The sequence below is a fragment of the Coregonus lavaretus genome (assembly GCF_964263955.1).
Source record: "Coregonus lavaretus genome assembly, chromosome: 13".
Classification (NCBI taxonomy): Eukaryota; Metazoa; Chordata; class Actinopteri; order Salmoniformes; family Salmonidae; genus Coregonus; species Coregonus lavaretus.
In genome coordinates, this window is record NC_140000.1 from 34604766 (window position 1) to 34625326 (window position 20561).

Genomic DNA, 20561 nt, shown 5'->3' on the forward strand with positions numbered 1-20561 from the left:
ACCCCCTTTGAAGAGGGGGATGACCGCGGCAGCTTTCCAATCTCTGGGGATCTCAGACGTTATGAAAGAGAGGTTGAACAGACTAGTAATAGGGGTTGCGACAATTTCGGCGGCTAGTTTTAGAAAGAAAGGGTCCAGATTGTCTAGCCCAGCTGATTGTGTTAAGGTAGACAGAGTTAAGCGCAGTTTTGCATATTATTGGCAAATTAAACATTCTCAGTATGGATATTTGTCCTATAATACCTAATAATGTAGTGATTACCATACCCCACACAGCCATGGTAGATAACATACCTAACATGTCAAACAAAACGGAACAAAACAAGATTAAACACACCAACAGAGACAAACTCAAAAATGCTGAGTCGTAAAAAAAAAAAAAAAAAAAAAAACACTTAAACACAACATCTTACAAGCCCATGGGGGCCTGTTCAGCCGAAGTCTCGGTCGGGAAACATGAGAGGGGCGAGCAGAGTCCAGAGGTAGAGGCCCAGGCCCAGCCAACTGGAGCTGATCTTCACCCACACAGCTGGCATACTGCTCTGCATGGCCTGGGTGGTGGTGTCAGGCCTGAGGAAGGAAGGGAGAAGGTGTCAGTTTAAAGAGTGTATCTTTATAGTGGCTTTCTATCCTCGTCTCATCCCTTTAATTTAGACTGATCTGAAAACACAGAACAGGTCAGAGCAATATGGTGGATTAATGCTGCCTATCAGGGATTTGCTTTCACACAAAGGCTATTGAGATTCACCCAAATAAATATCCCTCCTGATCCCATGGCTTTCAAACTGACAAGGAATACATACACAACCTACCCAATAGGACACCTAGAAATATTTGAAAATGTTCTAACATTTCTATAGAGCTGTGGCTCTGCTGGTCAGCTGTTACTGTACTTACTGGTACCAGTTGGTGAGTGTCATCATGATGTAGAGGGAGGCCAAGCAGAGGTGGAAGTGGAAGAAAGATTAGTTGTAGGTGACCCCCTCCTCCTCATTATCCACGGCCCGCCGCACATTGTCCTCCCCTACCTCGCCCTCTCCTCCATAACCCCCGCCCTCCTCGGTCTGCATCAGCTTGTTCACCTGGGTGTTGCTGGACGAACGGATACTGACGGAGGGAGTCAAATCAAATCAAGCTTTATTTATACAGCACATTTCAGACATGGAATGCAACACAATGTGCTTCACATAAAAAAACCAATAAAAACTAAAACTGAAATATTTACTACACAACAAAAATAAGAGGATAAAAAACAAAAGAATAACAATAAAAACTGAATGACTAAAAAGCACCATAAGGAAAAGCTAAGCTAAAAAGGTGTGGGAACGCGGGAAAGAGAATGGAAAAAGTGAATGAGACAGACATAGAGAAAGGGAGAAAGAAGAGAGAAGGGGAGAGAGAGGTGTGGAGAGACAAATAGAGAGAGACCAGGGGTCAGCATGGGAGATCTCTCAAGATCATAGCATAACAGACAATTCAATAAGCAGCCATGATATGGATCCAAATTGGAGTAGCTAGCTACCTGGCATAGAGAGTGCAGAAGAGGAAGATGACCAAACCCACGATGCTCTGGGCGTCCCACCACTGCACCAGTCCTGGGGCATTGGTGGGTGTGGGCTCACTGGAGCTGACATTTGACACCAGACTCAGCAGGCTGGGGTTACACTTACGATCTGAGAGACACACACACAGCAAATCAGCCATAGAATGTAGGATAGTTATGCGGAAGAAAAAAAACACATAAAGCGACCTGCAGTCTTGAGGAAGGCAACAGCCAGGGCTCTAAACCTACTATCACAACAGATGTGTCTCTTAATTACAACACTTGATCGCAGGCTCTTATAGAGACACTCCAACACCTGTCTGAGCTTTTCTACTGACCCACTACAAGCACAAGTACAAGCATGGAACATAAGTAGGACCAGGAGTTTTTCCTGACCATGTGACTTAACCAGAAAACAACTCCAGGCCCTAGTAAATGTAACAGGTTGGGGAAGGGGGGTGAACTACCAAAGTATGCCAAACTCACCAGTAGGTAACACTCATAGTGCTGCAGTGGTTTGGAAAGCAAAGATAAACTGGAGGGAGAAAGTCAAAATGACAACAATGGCAGAAACTCTGTTGAAACTGGAATGGGAAAGAGGCTGAGACTCACCTGGGTTGTTGGTCATGGCGGACCAGGTGACATACATGGTGTAGAGGGAGATGAGAGAGGCCTGGAGCAGACCAGACTGGGGCTTCCTGTGACTGGCACTGGTAAACACATGTATGCGGTGGAACAAATTCATCACCATGCAATGCATACAATTGTCAACACCGTTATCAACAAAAACGGACTAATAAAAGCATTCCCTTACCAAACATTGTATCAATTATTACTGATATATTTGTTAAAACTGTTCCTTCATTTGAGAAGGAGGGCAATGAAACAGCCACAATACCTGTACTTTGGGCAGGATGGAGACGATGGAGATGATGACGCTGAAGATGAGGTTGAGGCTGATGAAGACCTTGTGCTCGGTGCAGTCGTCAGGCTGGGTGTAGTAGATGTAGAACAGCACCACTGAGGTGAAGGCCAGTGCGTAGTGGAGGAAGGTGAATGACAACAGGCCTGAGGGAGAGAGGGGCAACATGGAGAGGGTTGGTAAAAACAGTCATGTATGACGAACACCCCCATACTCTTCAGATGCATATACTGGTTCTATGTTCTCTCTAGAACAGTGTTCTTTAATCCTGTTCCTGGACAGCCACAATGAGTGCAGGCTTTTGTTCCAGTCCATTACTACTAACACCACATTCAATGTATCCAACGTATCAAGGGTTGATGATTAGTTGATTGGCTAGTTAAATCAGGTATTAGTATATGGCTGGAACAAATGCATGCACACCCTGTGGGCCCCCAGGAGCAGGAAGAACCCTGCTGCTCTAGAATAATAAACACAGTCATGGTAGTATAACTTCTTGAGCAGCATTAAGGTACTATGTCCTCTGGAGAAAGTACTGTAACTGTACCTGCAAACCAGCACTTTGAGTTGCCCTCTTCGGCATTCCCCACCCATATCTTGTTCCAAGAGTGGGCAAAGTCGATGAGAAGGATGAGCTGGATGACGATGAAGATGAAGGAGCCAACCACGCCAAAGTAAAACCACACTGTCGGGGGAGGTAAGAGACGGATCAATAAACAAATAAATACAACCCACTTCCTGGATCCCATAGCATGGGATGGACAGACATGGTGATTGACATCAAGTTTAACTAACACTAGGGCATTGTGAGGGGATGAAATGTGAGTTTTCCATTGTTTATAAAAGTATACACTACATGACCAAAAGTATGTGGACACCTGTTCGTCAAACATCTTATTCCAAAATCATGGACATTAATAAGGAGTTGGTCCCCCCTTTGCTGCTATAACAGCCTCCACTCTTCTGGGAAGGCTTTCCACTAGATGTTGGAACATTGCTGCGGGGACTTGCTTCCATTCAGCCACAAGAGCTTTAGCGAGGTCGGGCACTGACGTTGGGCGATTAGGCCTGGCTTGGAGTCGGCGTTCCAATTCATCCCAAAGGTGTTCAATGGGGTTGAGATCAGGGCTCTGTGCAGGCCAGTCAAGTTCTTCCAAACCATTTCTGTATGGACCTCGCTTTGTGCACGGGGGCATTGTCATTCTAAAATAGGAAAGAGCCTTCCCCAAATTGTTGCCACAAAGTTGGAAGCACAGAATCGTCTTGAACGTCATTGTATGCTGTAGCTTTAAGATTTATCTTCACTGGAACTAAGGGTCCTAGCCCGAACCATGAAAAACAGTCCCAGACAATTATTTATCCTCCACCAAACTTTACAGTTTGCACTATGCATTTGAGAAGGTAGCGTGTTCTCCTGGCATTCTCCAAAACCAGATTTGTCCGTCGGACTGCCAGATGGTGAAGCGTGATTCATCACTCCAGAGAACGCGTTTCCACTGCTCCAGAGTTCAATGGTGGCGAGCTTTACACCACTCCAGCCCACATTTGGCATTGCGCATGGTGATCTTAGGCCATGGAAACCCATTTCATGAAGCTTCTGACGAACAGTTCTTGTGCTGAAGTTCCTTCCAGAGGCAGTTTGGAACTCGGTAGTGGGTGTTGCAACCGAGGACAGATTATATTTACACGCTTCAGCACTCGGCGGTCCCGTTCTGTGAGCTTGTGTGGCCTACCACTTCGCGGCTGAGCCGTTGTTGCTCCTAGACGTTTACACTTCACAATAACAACACTTACAGTTGACCGGGGCAGCTCTAGCAGGGCAAAACATTTGACGAACTGACTTGTTGGAAAGGTGGCATCCTATAACGGTGCCATGTTGAAAGTCACTGAGCTCTTCAGTAAGGCCATTCTACAGCCAATGTTTGTCTATGGAGATTGCATGGCTGTGTGCTCGACTTTATACACCTTTTAGCAACGGGTGTGGCTGAAATAGTCAAATCCACTAATTTGAAGGGGTGTCCACATACTTTTGTATATATAGTGTATAACAGTGTGGTTATTGTGCTTTGCCTATAGGTTCACTCTCCTACTTCCTTTATCAAATATTGTGTGGTTATATTTGAATGCATTATAATTTTCAGCTTGGTAATAAATAGGATAAGTAAGTGAGGGATGTCCTATTTTAGTTTATATAAACACAGTGCAGACCATATTTAAAAAGTAATTGCTTTCTTTCTTGCAGTAAACAATGTGCTAGTTCAACAGAATTAAATTGGCTTCTACATTATTTGATTACTTCCCAGTGATGGCTATAAGATAAATATTTTGGTGAGCCCTGAAATGCAATTTTTTAGATTTGTCTGATTGCTTTTGTTCACAAGAGCATAAACAGCATACTTTACATGTAATAACTCAATCGCTCAAGGTTGAGGATCTTTCAGAGGGAAAATGTTTTTCCACCGATGCACTGTACCCTGAACATAACAATGTTCCTGTTTGCTAGTCATTTGCCAATGATTAAGCCAGTACTGTCAGAAGTCACTTGGCAGTCATTTAAAGTTTACTGTGATCATCAAAGTACCAGTATTGAAGGTTCCATCTGGGATGAAGAAGGCTCCCACAGTGATGCCAACCAGGATCAGAAACTTAAAGAACCAGAAACAGGGAAGAAAACACAGGTTTCACATAGACTGTGACACAAAAGCATAGTACGTCCAATTTTTTTTATGAGTCTTCTCTAAGAGAAGCCAGTGAACTTGAGCCTGAAAGTTACAAAAAGGTCTTATACATGATTTGTACACAACTTATTACAGTACTAACCCAAAATGGGTTGAAATGACATAGACCGGTTTCTGATTGTCATTATGTCACTTCAAACCGTTTCGCCGACTGGAAATACAAACGGTGAAGTGGTGGGGCGGCAGGTAGCCTAGCGGTTAAAGGTGAGCCAGCAACCGGAAGGTGCCAGTTCGAATCCCGGGTCTGACGGGAAAAATCTGGGGGGGAAGTAAGCTGGAGGGTTGCTGGTATCAAATCCTCAAATTGCCTGCCGTTGTGCCCTTAAGCAAGGCGCTTAAGCCCCCACACCTGCTCCACAGGCGCCCAGTGTTGCAGCCCCCCGCTCCAACCTGTATATGTATGTGTGTCTTTCGGGGGGGCTGGGAAAAAGCAGAGGTCACATTTTGGTTGGACCTTGTATACAATTGATTAATAAAGTGATCTTAATCTTAATTGGAGCTCACCCATTCTGAATGGCTGCACGCGGGTCTTTGCTGCTCTGGATGCGGACCATGATGGCTGAGAAGAGGAAGAAGAAGCAGGTAATGGTGAAGCACATGGACTTGTAGCCCACAATGACATCACAGTTAAACTGGTTCTCCATGCCTGGTATGGTACTCTCACCCTGACAGAAGCCTGGGATCTAGAGGGGGAAAGGATAAAAAGGGCATTTCAATGTCATTTTGAGTAGCGTTTCTAAAAAGACATCGTCACAGAAAGTGCTAGAATTATTTTTTGTTTTACTCCTAGGAAATGCATTCAGGTGTTACGCTCTTACGTCACACGTTGACATTGTCCGACAAATACTTCCACCACACACACTAGTGATGCACGGGCTGACTCATAACCCGCAGTCCCCATGGTTATATACGCGGGGCATGCAGGTTTAGGATAATGAAATGTTGTGTGGATGAAGGGCAGGTGGGTGGCGGTCAGGTCATAAAATTAACTTTTTTGTCCACCAGCCACTCAAGATTTTTTTTTACCAGCCCAAATTACAAATGTGCACTAAAATTACATCAACATCAAAACGGATGAGCATGCTTTGTAATGTTTCTAAAACAAATGTATTACTAGTAAGAAGCAATGTGGTATATGGTTAATTTTAATTTCAGGGTTCGTACAGACAGTGGCAAGTCAAATTCAAGGACTATCAAGTACTTTTTCAAGCACTAATATTTATTTTCAAGGACCATCAATTTGTAATAGTTCCAATTATGCAATTGTTTCTAGTTGCCACAAGATCGCAGTATATTGCCACAACCTCATGAAAAAAACAAACTACCTTACTATTCATCACTACCTTACAAGTTCTACTCAATAATATGTGTTTCACTACTTATTTACTACACACAAGTGGTAAGTCAGTACTGATGATGTTGACTGATTTCCTTATATGAACTGTAACTCAGTAAAATCTTTGAAAATGTTGCATTTTGCATTTATATTTTTGTTCAGTGTACATGATAATGTTATTAATGTGTTTATTAAGATTAAAGATTCTCTCAGGGGACCTGATTTACATTTTAAGGTACCCCACATGGGTCCCGTACCCCAAGTTTGGGAACCACTGTACTACTAACCTCTCTCCCTGCTTGCTTCAATGCTTCCTCTTTCTTTGTATCTCATTTGCCTCCTTCATTGCTGCCTGACTCACCACTGTCTGTCTTACTACTCTCTGTGAATAAAAGGTATTTTGTTATGAGAAATTATAGTAGCCCATCTTTTGATCATAGCTAGCTTAATTTCAGTCATCTGCTCCTGCTGTCAGGCTCCGTTCAACATTAGCTTCTAAATTCACCCTTCTAGCCAGCTAGTTATAGCTAGCTACCTGGCTAATAGCCAGAGCCCTTGAGCTACCTAGCTAGCTAGACATCTGACTGAAATATCAGCGACTATTGACCAGTTGTACACTCATTCTCAGAGAGTCAGGGGGTTTTTGTTTGGGGGATGTCTGTTGACACGGTAGGAGTTGAGGGATGTAAAAAAATAAATCCCACTCTCTGCCACTTGCCACTGTAGGTCTGGGCTGAGGTAGTTTGTTTCACCTCTCGGCCTATGTCGTAGGCAGAGGTTCCCGTTGGACAGAGTGGTGAATGACAGCGCTGCTAACAAGGCAAATCTGGGGTAGCAGGCGAACATAACAAGCATACACGAATCCCTCATGACTCCACTTGTTCGCAGAGGTAGGCGTAATTAGTAGAACTCCGATCAAAAAGCCTTTTGAGCGTTTTTCAACGCTGTGAAAGCAATAATAAGTGGGAAAACAAATAAAAAGGTCCGTAAACGGCGTTTACCCTCCACTACATCCCTGGTTGGGTCTGATAAAAAAATCCATTCAGAAACATCAATATCCTGACAGGCAGGATTAAATCTACATTTGCCTGGAATTTTAGCTATCGATATGACGTATGGCAACGCTTAAATCAGTCAGTTCTGTACATGCCTGGATGAGTGCCAGTGTGGGTGGAACGAGCAAACTCGCCTGGCAACCAGAGCGCGAAACACGTGAGGAAATAAAACGATGTAATCTGCCTGGAAATTCGCAAGACCAATACATTTTTCTAATATTTTTCATGTTAACATATTTGATCATTTTCTGTTCTCCTCTCATTTTAATTCAGGTACTTTTTAAGTACCAATCTAAGAAAATGTCTGATTTTCAAGGTAATCCAGTACTTGAATTTCAGCAAGCCAAATTCAAGTACTTTAAGCACCTTGTGCCAACCCTGTAATTTTTTGTGACTTGAGTCTTTTAACCAAAATATCACAGATGAGACAAAAAGATTAACCTGCCCCTTTAAGTGCAGGAGGTTACCGTGGTAGCACGACTGGAGTCATGTTTGTGCATGTGAGATTGAGTCTGACTTTGAAACTCAAACATAGAAAAACAACCTCACTTGTCAACAAAACAATGTATACTGAAAAAATATATAAACGGTCCCATATAAACGGTCCCAAGGTGTTGGTCCCATGTTCCATGAGCTGAAATAAAAGATCCCAGACATTTTCCATACGCACAAAAAGTGTATTTCTCTCAAATGTTTTGACCAAATTTGTTTACAGCCCTGTTAGTGATCATTTCTCATTTGCCAAGATAATCCATGCACCTGACAGGTGTGGCATATCAAAAAGATGATTAAACAGCATGATCATTACACAGGTGCACCTTGTGCTGGGGACAATAAAAGGCCACTAAAATGTGCAGTTCTGTCACACAACACAATACCACAGATGTCTCAAGTTGAAGGAGTGTGCAATTGGCATGCTGACTGCAGGAGTGTCCACCAGAGCTGTTGCCAGAGAATGTAATGTTAATTTCTCTACCATAAGCCGCCTCCGTCATTTTAGAGAATTAGGCAGCACTTCCAATCGGCCTCACAACCGCAGACCACATGTAACCACGCCAGCCCAGGACCTCCACATCCGGCTTCTTATTTTACATTTACATTTTAGTCATTTAGCAGACGCTCTTATCCAGAGCGACTTACAGGAGCAATTAGGGTTAAGTGCCTTGCTTAAGGGCACATCGACAGATTTTTCACCTAGTCGGCTCGGGGATTAGAACCAGCGACCTTTCGGTTACTGGCACAACGCTCTTACCCACTAAGCTACCTGCCGCCCCAGGATCATCTGCAGGATCATCTGAGGGGGCGCTGAGGAGTATTTCTGTCTGTAATAAAGCCCTTATGTGGGGAATAACTCATTCTGAGTGGGTGGGCCTGGCTCCGAAGTGGGTGGGTATATTCCTTCCCAGGCCCACCCATGACTGCGCCCTTGCCCAGTCATGTGAAATCCATAGATTAGGGCCTAATGAATTCAGCCAGGCAGTGTTGCAGCACTGGTGGAACAGGCTATTTAGGATTAATGATTCCTTGACTTTGTGCGATTAATTTACTAGCTATGAAACAAAACAGTAGAAATACTTTCAAAACAGCTACTGCAGAATTTATTTTACTATAAATGTGTTCATAATTTCCTATTTTTTTTCACAAATGCGAGTGAAACGCTCGCACTGTGGAGCCCTGACCATCCGCCAACGTGGCTAGTGAAATAGACATCTTACCCGCCAATGCCAAATTCTACCCGCATGTGGCTGGTGTTAATTTTAGGCCCTCGTGGCAGTTGGACTCAAACAATACATACAAAAAGCCATACATGTATAATTCTTGTGAAATGTACACTACAGCTCAAAAGTTTTAGAACATCTACTCATTCAAGGGTTTTTCTTTATTTTTGCTATAGTGAAGACATCAAAACGATGAAATAACACATTTGGATCATGTAGTAACCAAAAAAGTGTTAAACAAATCAAAATATATTTTATATTTGAGATTCTTCAAATAGCCACCCTTTGCCTTGATGACAGCTTTGCACACTCTTGGCATTCTCTCAACCAGCTTCATGAGGTAGTCACCTGGAATGCATTTCAAATAACAGGTGTGCCTTCTTAAAAGTTAATTTGTGGAATTTCTTTCCTTCTTAATGCGTTTGAGCCAATCAGTTGTGTTGTGACAAGGTATACAGAAGACAGCCCTATTTGGTAAAAGACCAAGTTCATATTATGGCAAGAACAGCTCAAATAACCAAAGAGAAACGACAGTCCATCATTACTTTAAGACATGAAGGTCAGTCAACACGGAAAATGTAAAGAACTTGAACAGTTTCTTCAAGTGCAGTTGCAAAAACCATCAAGCGCTATGATGAAACTGGCTCTCATGAGGACCGCCACAGGAATGGAAGACCCAGAGTTACCTCTGCTGCAGAGGATAAGTTCATTAGAGTTACCAGCCTCAGAAATTGCAGCCCAAATAAATGCTTCACAGAGTTCAAGTAACAGACACATCTCAACATAAACTGTTCAGAGGAGACTGTGTGAATCAGGCCTTCATGGTCGAATTGCTGCAAAGAAACCACTACTTAAGGACACCAATAATAAGAATAAGAATATAATAATAATATGCCATTTAGCAGACGCTTTTACCCAAAGCGACTTACAGTCATGTGTGCACACATTTTTACGTATGGGTGGTCCCGGGGATCGAACCCACTACCCTGGCGTTGCAAACGCCATGCTCTACCAACTGAGCTACACAGGGCCAAGAAGAGACTGCTCGTGTTTCTTGGCCCAAGCAAATGGACATTAGACCTGTGGAAATGTGTCCTTTGGTCCAATACGCCTTCCCATCTGGTTTGGGCTTAGTGGGACTATCATTTGTTTTTCAACAGGACAATGACCCAACACACCTCCAGGCTGTGTAAGGGCTATTTTCCCAAGAAGGAGAGTGATGGAGTGCTGCATCAGATGACCTGGCCTCCACAATCCCCCGACCTCAACCCAATTGAGATGGTTTAGGATGAGTCGGACGGCAGAGTTAAGGAAAAGCAGCCAACAAGTGCTCAGCATATGTGGGAACTCCTTCAAGACTGTTGGAAAAGCATTCCAGGTGAAGCTGGTTGAGAGAATGCCAAGAGTGTGCAAAGCTGTCATCAAGGCAAAGAGTGGCTATTTGAAGAATCTCAAATATAAAATCTATTTTTGTCACACGCTGATCTGTTTCACCTGTCTTGTGATTGTCTCCACCCACCTTCAGGTGTCGCACATTTTCCCCATTATCCCCTGTGCATTTATACCTGTGTTTTTTGTTTGTCTGTTGCCAGTTCATCTTGTCTCGTCAAGCCTACCAGCGTTTTTTCCTGTACTCTAGTTTCTCGTTAGTTCCTGTTTTCTAGTTCTCCCAGTTTTGACCATTCTGCCTGCCATGACCCTGAGCCTGCCTGCCGTTCTGTACCTTACAGACTCTGCCTTGGATTACTGACCTCTGCCTGCCCTGTTGTTTGCCTGCCCCCCTGTTTTGTAAATAAACTTTTGTTATTTCGAACTGTCTGCATCTGGGTCTTATCCTGAGGTCTGATAGTAGGAACTGGCCATGACTGACCCAGCAGACTCGGACCAGCTCCGCAACGCCGTCTCCTCCCAGGGAGACACCATTGGGAGTTATGAGGAGTTACTTCGGGGTCTTATGGAAGGATTCCAGACCTTGGCAGAACGCCATGATCGTGCCTTGAATATCTTGCTGGAGCAATTCAGCAGACTATCTGTGAGGCAGCCGGCCACGACAGTCACCTCCCAGCCCCTCAGTAACACCGCTGTGAGTATGTGTTCTAAAACTTTTGACCGGTAGTGTATATCTATAGGTTACATTGAGGTTTTTCTTTCATTATTTTTAGGCTATCTGGCATTAGTGCGTAAACCTAAGCTTTAGGGCCTAACTTTGCCTAAAGTGGCAAATAGCCTACACGTCAATCGCTTTTGGGAACAGGGAGAAAAAGTTGATGTTGATCCACTGAGGCAAAAAGGACAATGTCGGAGTTTAATTCAATAAGACAAAACCTGCAAAATGGAGGTGAAAATTAAGGGAAGAGTGAGCCAGAAAAGTAGGCTAATGTTTGGGGAAGATTTGGTAAAGTGTTAAAAGAGGATGATAGCAGTGCCTATGTTATGTGTGATGATTGTGAGGTGTTATACAAATTTGACAGTCACAAGACATCCATCAAATAGGCCTAGGGAACTGTAGCCTACTGTTCAGATGGGTTCAATGGAAACTGAAATCTGGACACTGACTGGAGGTCTACAACCTCTCATATAGTCTTAATATTAACTCCCGCAGAATTAAGAATTGATTGCAGTTAAACGATACACCAAATGTACATTTTGACTTGGGAACAGGAGCGGAGAAATTATTTATTTCTTTCAGCATCTTGAGAGAATGCGAATGTGTAGTTAGGGACCATCCGTAGAGGTGCTATCTTTGTCAGCATCATAAAAGCTGATATTATTTCAACCACATGAAATATGTATACTGTCACACCAGCCTTCGCTTTGGCTCCCCCTCCTTTCCAGCTCAGGCGTTCGGCGTTGAAGTCCTTCTAGCTGCTGCCGAACCTGCTGCTGGCAAACGCCCTTCACGCATCAACCCCGGACTTGTCTCGACATCATTGCACACACCTGGTTCCAATCCCTACTTCATCACCGTACATATACTCCCTCTGTCATTTGTCTTTGTCGGTCATTGTATATGTTGCTTGTTTTCCTGAGCGGTATCTCTCCTACTAATTGACAGCACCCCAGCTCACTGTAGGAGGTTTCTCCTGCAGTGTGACCTCCACCTTGCCCGTCATGCCGGGATGGCCTCAGAGGGACAAGGTGGCCTTGGTGATCTCGGGGCTGACAGGCCGGGCTCTGGAGTGGGCCCACGCAGTCTGGGAGAGGGACGGTCCAGAAGTGCAGTACTATGAGCGCTTCACCCAACTCTTCCGTGCCGTCTTCGACCACCCAACAGAGGGCCGAGAGGGAGGTGAGAGTCTCCTCCGTCTACGCCAGGGGTCCAGGACAGCGTCGTAGTACGCTCTGGATTTCCGGACGGTTGCTGCGTCCACTGGCTAGAACGACCAGGCCCTGTTGACGGTTTTCCACAGCGGGCTACAGGCGGACGTCCAGACCGAGCTGGCCTGTCGCGATGAGGATCTCATACTGGACCAGCTCATCGCCATGGCCATCCACCTGGATAACCTCCTGCGTGCCCGTCATCGCCCATCCCGGGGGTTCGGTTCTCTCCCAGGAACCTCCAGCGAGACTGAGCCCATGGAGGTGGGCACGACGCACCTTCCCCCTGCGCCGTCAACAGGGTCTCTGCTCCTACTGCGTGGAGTCGGACTACCCCTGGAACACCTGTCCCAGAAGGAGAACCGAGGAGCGCTCCTGCACCTTCCCAGGTAGGCGTGCCTTTCTCCTCTCTGTCCACCCAGCCCGTCCTCCTCCCTGTCACCTTCCCTGACTATCATGGTCCCCCACTGAGTCCTGCCCTAGTGGACTCAGGTGCTGCAGGCAATTTCCTAGACCGGTCAGTGGCCTTATCATTACGCATTCCTCCAGTCCCTTCACAACCCCCTATCCCAGTCCATGCCCTAGACAACCATCCCCTAGAAACAGGACTGGTGCGCCAGACCACGATTCCCTTTTCCTTCACAGTTAATCACAACCACCATGAATGCATCACTTTCCTCATCTTAGACTCTCCTGCACACCCCGTAGTTTTAGGTTTCCCCTGGCTACAGTTGCATAACCCCAGTATATCGTGGACAGAGAGGTGGTTGTTGGGTTGGTCGCAGTAGTGTCAGAGGAGGTGTCTCTCAGTGTCAATCTGTGCCACCTCTGTGGAAAGTCCGGACCAGGCCACCCACGTCCCTATCCCGGAGGAATACCAGGACCTAAAGGTGGCCTAGGTGACACCCATTATTCCCCTGTCCCTCATTGAGGCTCCTGTCGTGTGGAATGTGGACATCCTTCGAGCCCTGTGACAGGAGTCCTCACCCGTCACAGTCCCGAGGGGCGTATCAACATGCCCTCTGATGTGCGGGACCGTCTCCTTGCCTGGGCACACACAGCACCAGTGTCGGGGCACCTGGGTATAGCCCGTACTATCGACTGTCTCTCCGCCAAGTACTGGTGGCCCACCTTGGCCCGGGGCGTCCGGGTTTACGTCTCTTCCTGCTCCACCTGCGCACAGAGTAAGACACCGAGACACCTCCCCTATGGCAAACTCCACCCGCTGTCGGCTCCACAACGACCCTGGTCCCATCTCTCTGTGGACTTTGTCACAGACCTTCCCCCCTCGGAGGGGCACACCACCGTCCTGGTCGTTGTGGACCAAAACTCTCTCCGTCACTCCTCCACTAACCTCACACCCTTTCAGTGTGTTCTAGGCTATCAGCCGGCCCTGGCACCGGAGTCAGATCGAGGCTCCTGCGGTGGAAGATTGGTTCCGGCGCGCCAAGGAGGTAAGGGAACACAGCGCACACCGGTCTCCAGCGGGTCGTCCTCCGGCAGAAGGCGCATGCCGATCGTCACCGCAGTGTGGCCCCGGTCTTTCACCCTGGTGACAGGGTCTGGCTTTCTACGAAGGACCTGCCCCTCTGCCTGCCCTGCCGGAAGCTGAGCCCGCAGTTTGTGGGGACGTTCAAAGTCCTGAGGAGAATCAATGAGGTTACGTACAGATTACAGCTCCCCGTCAATTACCGTATCTCACCCTCATTTCATGTATCTCTCCTCAGGCCGGTGGCAGCTGGTCCCTTGGCTAGTGCTGGACCCCATGACGCACCTCCCCCTCCCTTGGAAGTCAAGGGATCCCCGGCGTACTCTGTCCGCAGGCTGTTGGACTCAAGGCGTCGTGCGGGGTCTCTCCAGTACCTGGCCGAATGGGTCGTCCCCAAGGTCGGCGTCTCCCCGCTGCTGGAGCAGCGCCTTCGCTTTAGCTGCCCGTCCTGTCCAGGTCAGGCATCGCCGGCCTTCTAGCTGCTGCCGAACCTGCTGCTGGCAAACGCCCTTCACTCATGAACTCCGGACTTGTCTCGTAATCATTACACACACCTGGTTCCAATCCCCATTCTATCAATGTATATATCCTCCCTCTGTTAGTTGTCTTTGTCGGTCATTGTATATGTTGCTTGTTTTTCTGAGAGGTATCTCTCCTACTAATTCCTGAGTACTTTATATTTTGTACTGTGGGTTTCGTCCCGCTTTAAGCTTTGGTGCAGTAATATATTCAGTAGTTCTAAACCTGCGACTGCCTCTTGCCTACTCCTCTCTACACTTGTGATATATACAAGCCAAACTGATATCTTATCAGAAACATTCTGGGTTGTTTTCACAGCTTTCGATTCCTTACAACCGATCAAACTGATGTAATTTGGAAATTTTGCACAACAAAACTTTCCCTTTTGTTTTTGTTATTGCATTTTCGCCCCGGTCCCTAAATGTCTTTGCTCTGTGAAAGAAGCAGAGATGACAGAGCAAACTTTACCGATGTCAACTAGATTGAAGCATCCATTCTATAATTTATTACATTATTCTGGTCTAATTAGACAAGTTGACTTACAAATAGCCTACCAAAATGTCGGAAATTATAAGCAGAAACATATCTAAATTAGGCCAAAAAAAACTTGCACCCCGTCAAAAAATCGTTCCGTTGTCTCGGAATGTAGCCTAAGTGCATTTTCGATATTTGCGGGTTAGGGTCGGGTACGGGCCTCAGATTTTCAGTGTATCACATATAGTCGGGAGGTTGCGGATGGGTTATTAGTAATTGCGGGCAGGTGCGGGTGACCAAACAGCTGAACTAACAGCACCACTAACACACAGACACACTGACAGGAGTGTCTTACTTTTTGGAGCTGTGCCTCCATGCCAGGGAGGATCATGATGACAGACACCAGGGTCCCTAGGAGTAGAAAGAAGGAGAACACCAGCCGGGTGACGGTGGAGTTTCTGGAGGAGGGACAGCAGCCACATAGCAGACACGGAGCAGAGCCACACAGACAGGAGGCCTAGTGGAGAAAGAAGTGAGAAAGGAGTGAGAATCAGAGAACACACATAGAACAGTAGCCTGGTGGAGTTCCAGAACGAATACATCTATACAACGTTGTTAGTCACTTGTTTTATGTACAGATTGTATGCTGATGTCTTGGTGGAATCTCAGCAACAAGACAAACGGATACATGGGATCATATAGCAGGATTGAAGAAGGAAGTCATAATGAACAACACATATTATGAGACAGAGTGTCACGGATACAGCCGAGGCTGCTCCTCCTCCTTGCTCGGGCAGGCTTCGGCGTTCGTCGTCCCCGGAGTACTAGCTGCTGCCGATCGATGTTTCAGTGTTTGTCTTGTTTGGTCTTTATTGTTTACACCTGTTTCCCATTATGTTGGATTGTATTCCCTATATTACCCCCTGTCTCTCATTGGTTATTTTGTGTGTTATTGTTCGTTGTCATTCCAGCAGTTGCTTGTATGTACAGGTCTTTGTGTTTTCCTCCCTGTTTGGAGGTTTGTTGTTTTTGTACGTTGATTTTACTGTGTTCAGTAAAGTACATTGCCAGCCGCTCTGTGTCCTGCGTTTGACTTCGCTAACCGCATACACGTCGCGTGACACAGAGAAACTAAGTCAACAGATTGCCCTAATGGTTTAATGGAAACAAAATACAGGAATACAGGGAGGTCCAAAGGTATGTGGACAGTGTCCATTTTGTACTCCAGCACTTATGATTTTAAATGATACAATGACTACTAGGTTAAAGCGCAGACCATGGACAAATTCACTTACAGTGGGGAGAACAAATATTTGATACACTGCCGATTTTGCAGGTTTTCCTACTTACAAAGCATGTAGAGATCTGTAATTTTTATCATAGGTACACTTCAACTGTGAGAGATTGAATCTAAAACAAAAATCCAGAAAATCACATTGTATGATTTTTAAGTAATTAATTTGCATTTTATTGCATGACATAAGTATTTGATACATCAGAAAAGCAGAACTTAATATTTGGTACAGAAACCTTTGTTTGCAATTACAGAGATCATACGTTTCCTGTAGGTCTTGACCAGGTTTGCACACACTGCAGCAGGGATTTTGGCCCACTCCTCCATACAGACCTTCTCCAGATCCTTCAGGTTTCGGGGCTGTCACTGGGCAATACGGACCTTCAGCTGCCTCCAAAGATTTTCTATTGGGTTCAGGTCTGGAGACTGGCTAGGCCACTCCAGGACCTTGAGATGCTTCTTACGGAGCCACTCCTTAGTTGCCCAGGCTGTGTGTTTCGGGTCGTTGTCATGCTGGAAGACCCAGCCACGACCCATCTTCAATGATCTTACTGAGGGAAGGAGGTTGTTGGCCCCATCCATCCTCCCCTCAATACGGTGCAGTCATCCTGTCCCCTTTGCAGAAAAGCATCCCCAAAGAATGATGTTTCCACCTCCATGCTTCATGGTTGGGATGGTGTTCTTGGGGTTTTACTCATCCTTCTTCTTCCTCCAAACACGGCGAGTGGAGTTTAGACCAAAAAGCTCTATTTTTGTCTCATCAGACCACATGACCTTCTCCCATTCCTCCTCTGGATCATCCAGATGGTCATTGGCAAACCTCAGACGGGCCTGGACATGCGCTGGCTTGAGCAGGGGGACCTTGCGTGCGCTGCAGGATTTTAATCCATGACGGCGTAGTGTGTTACTAATGGTTTTCTTTGAGACTGTGGTCCCAGCTCTCTTCAGGTCATTGACCAGGTCCTGCCATGTAGTTCTGGGCTGATCCCTCACCTTCCTCATGATCATTGATACCCCACGAGGTGAGATCTTGCATGGAGCCCCAGACCGAGGGTGATTGACCGTCATCTTGAACTTCTTCCATTTTCTAATAATTGCGCCAACAGTTGTTGCCTTCTCACCAAGCTGCTTGCCTATTGTCCTGTAGCCCATCCCAGCCTTGTGCAGGTCTACAATTTTATCCCTGATGTCCTTACACAGGTCTCTGGTCTTGGCCATTGTGGAGAGGTTGTAGTCTGTTTGATTGAGTGTGTGGACAGGTGTCTTTTATACAGGTAACGAGTTAAAACAGGTGCAGTTAATACAGGTAATGAGTGGAGAACAGGAGGGCTTCTTAAAGAAAAACTTACAGGTCTGTAAGAGCCGGAATTCTTACTGGTTGGTAGGTGATCAAATACTTATGTCATGCAATAAAATGCAAATTAATTACTTAAAAATCATACAATGTGATTTTCTGGATTTTTGTTTTAGATTCCGTCTCTCACAGTTGAAGTGTACCTATGATACAAATTACAGACCTCTACATGCTTTGTAAGTAGGAAAACCTGCAAAATCGGCAGTGTATCAAATACTTGTTCTCCCCACTGTATGTGTATTAAAGTTGTCAAAAGTTTAGTATTTGGTCCCATATTCCTAGCACACAATGACTACATCAAGCTTGTGACTAAATAAGAATATAATGTTTCTAAACACTTCTACAGTAATGTGGATGCTACCATGATTACAGATAATTCTGAATGAATCGTGAATAATGACAAGTGAGAAAGTTAGAGGCACAAAGACCATACCCCAAGACATGCTAACCTCTCAACTCCCAATAACAGGGGAGGTTAGTATGTTTTTGGGGAGTATGATATTTATGCCTCTAACTTTCTCACTCATCATTATTCACAATTCGTTCAGGATTATCCATAATCATGGTAGCATCCACATTAATGTAGAAGTGTTTAGAAACATATTATATTCTTATTTGCAATAAAGTTGACTCCAAAATGACACAACACATTATTTACCTTTCATTTATATTGGGCACAAAATTATCTGAAACACAACCAAAACAAACTGCAAATGCATCCAACAACTTTGTATAGTCACAAGCTTGATGTAGTCATTGCGTGCTAGGAATATGGGACCAAATACTAAACTTTTGACTACTTTAATACACAAGTAAATTTGTCCAAATACTTTTTCCAAAGTGGTGGAACAACAAAACATTTGTCAAAAACATTGCAGTGAGTGTGCAGTATAACTGCAGTACATTGTAGTATAACTGTAGTTAGAGTGCAGTACACTACAGTTATTCTGCAATTACTGCGTCCAAAATACCACAGTCGACTGCAGTTACTGCACTTTTACTAAAGTTTTGAAACTGCAATCTTTTTTGTAAGGAACTGTCCAAATACTTTTGGACCTCACTGTATATTTGTGTCTGATTTTCTCTAAGCAAAGAAATTCATTTAGACAGTTAACGTTATTGTGCACAAGAAACTAAAGGACTTTAATTTGACTTCCTTGAACATTCTGGCTATTTATTTTGAAGGGTTTAATTATCAGAATCTCTGGCTAAATAGGTGTGCATATGGTTCTGATACACTCACTGCTCTCCAAGACTAAAAATAGACACCTGGACCCAGATTCACAAAACACTACTTACACAAAAAATTAAGAAGCTTCTTAAGGAAAAAAATAAGAAGTTCATGAGATAGTTCGTAAGTGCAATTCCTCAACAATATCTTAAGATTTAATGATTTTCTTACGAACTTCTCAAATAGCTTGTTACTAATCTTCTTAAGATGTTGTTGCTAGGCAACCGATTTAGCTAGCAATGGCAATCATGTTAGCATATTTTGTACTGAGATTACTGTTCTAAAACATGTTCTTGGGTTTAAAATAATACGTTTGTGAGTGAATTAAACATGTTCAATTGCTTTCCTGAGTTTATTCTCTCACTGCCCTGAGTTTAAGACAAGGGTTTAGCTATCTTGGAATTAAGAACATTTCCATGAACTTTATTTTCAATAATCTAATTTCTTCCTAATTTTTTTGCTTAAGGAGAAACATAAGAAACAGCGCAAGACATTTTTCAAGAACCTTTTTGAGGAATAGAAACTTTGCTTAACTTTCTTTATAAGTGTATAGTTAAGAAAATAATGTAAGTTTTTGAAGAAATGTCTTAAGAAGGTTTTGTGAATCTGGGCCTGTTCATCGTTGTCTGACACTACTTATCTCCAACAATGCAAATGGTCTGACTAAATAAACACTTTGTTGGCAGGTGATTCTTCTGGTTGGCTAGGTAACGTTAGGTTCACAGGAATACATGTTAAGTGCGCTGCATGGTGAATCTGACGTCTGCATTGGCTGTGCAGCATTTACTGTGATATTTTATGGCCTCTGCAGAAGTCAGGACATTCATACTTCTTGCGCTTAAAGGAGCAGCGCTGAGCTGTTGAGTAGAACTGTTGTGAAGGAAGTTGTCAAGGAAGTGAGTTTGTGTTCATACAGGACCTCTCGCCCCCACCTACTGTCAACCAATCATGTCAATGTGGAACTATACAGAGCCCTTCACGTTATTAAAACATGTGGGAGGAGCACCGCGATGCGGTACAGTGACAATTTGGCCTCCGGAGGCTCCGAGATTATGTAACAATTTCCACATGGAGCCTCCGACAACATTTTCGGATCAAACATAAATTGGCATTTAAAGTTAGTTAGGCTACTGAAGGCGAATCAAAACATTACTGGGTAATGGTAACTGAAGTTAACGACTAGTTGTCTTCGTATTTATGCCAGCAAGCAAACATGTCGAGCTAGCTATTGGACGTCTCCTGTAAACCCATATTTTGGTTCTGCTAGCGATAAGACGTTCTAGCTTGCTAACACCATTGACCAATTGCTAGCTAACCGCGAAGTCTCTAACACAGAAACAGCAGCATGAAAGGATTTGGTTGTGCTACTTACACAGCTAGCAAGGGAGCACAAGGCCATGCAAGCCCACAATTTCTAACCGATGTCTTCTTCTTCTCTGGTATTATGGCGGTCCACAAACAAACGTTAACATTTACATTTTACATTTTAGTCATTTAGCAGACGCTCTTAACCAGAGCGACTTACAGGAGCAATTAGGGTTAAGTGCCTTGCTCAAGGGCACATTAACGT

At 44.7% G+C, this 20561-nt stretch overlaps 1 pseudogene across 1 annotated transcript; it reads right to left on the reverse strand.

Moving 5' to 3' along the window:
- Positions 1-431: 431 nt before the first annotated feature.
- Positions 432-20414, reverse strand: LOC311140022 (serine incorporator 1-like; annotated as a pseudogene). The gene is made up of 10 exons: positions 20364-20414; positions 15468-15629; positions 5708-5886; positions 5047-5126; positions 3013-3150; positions 2437-2611; positions 2156-2241; positions 1523-1673; positions 898-1107; positions 432-570 (listed from the first exon to the last, which is right to left on the reverse strand). The product of its transcript is annotated as a serine incorporator 1-like (transcript).
- Positions 20415-20561: the final 147 nt, after the last annotated feature.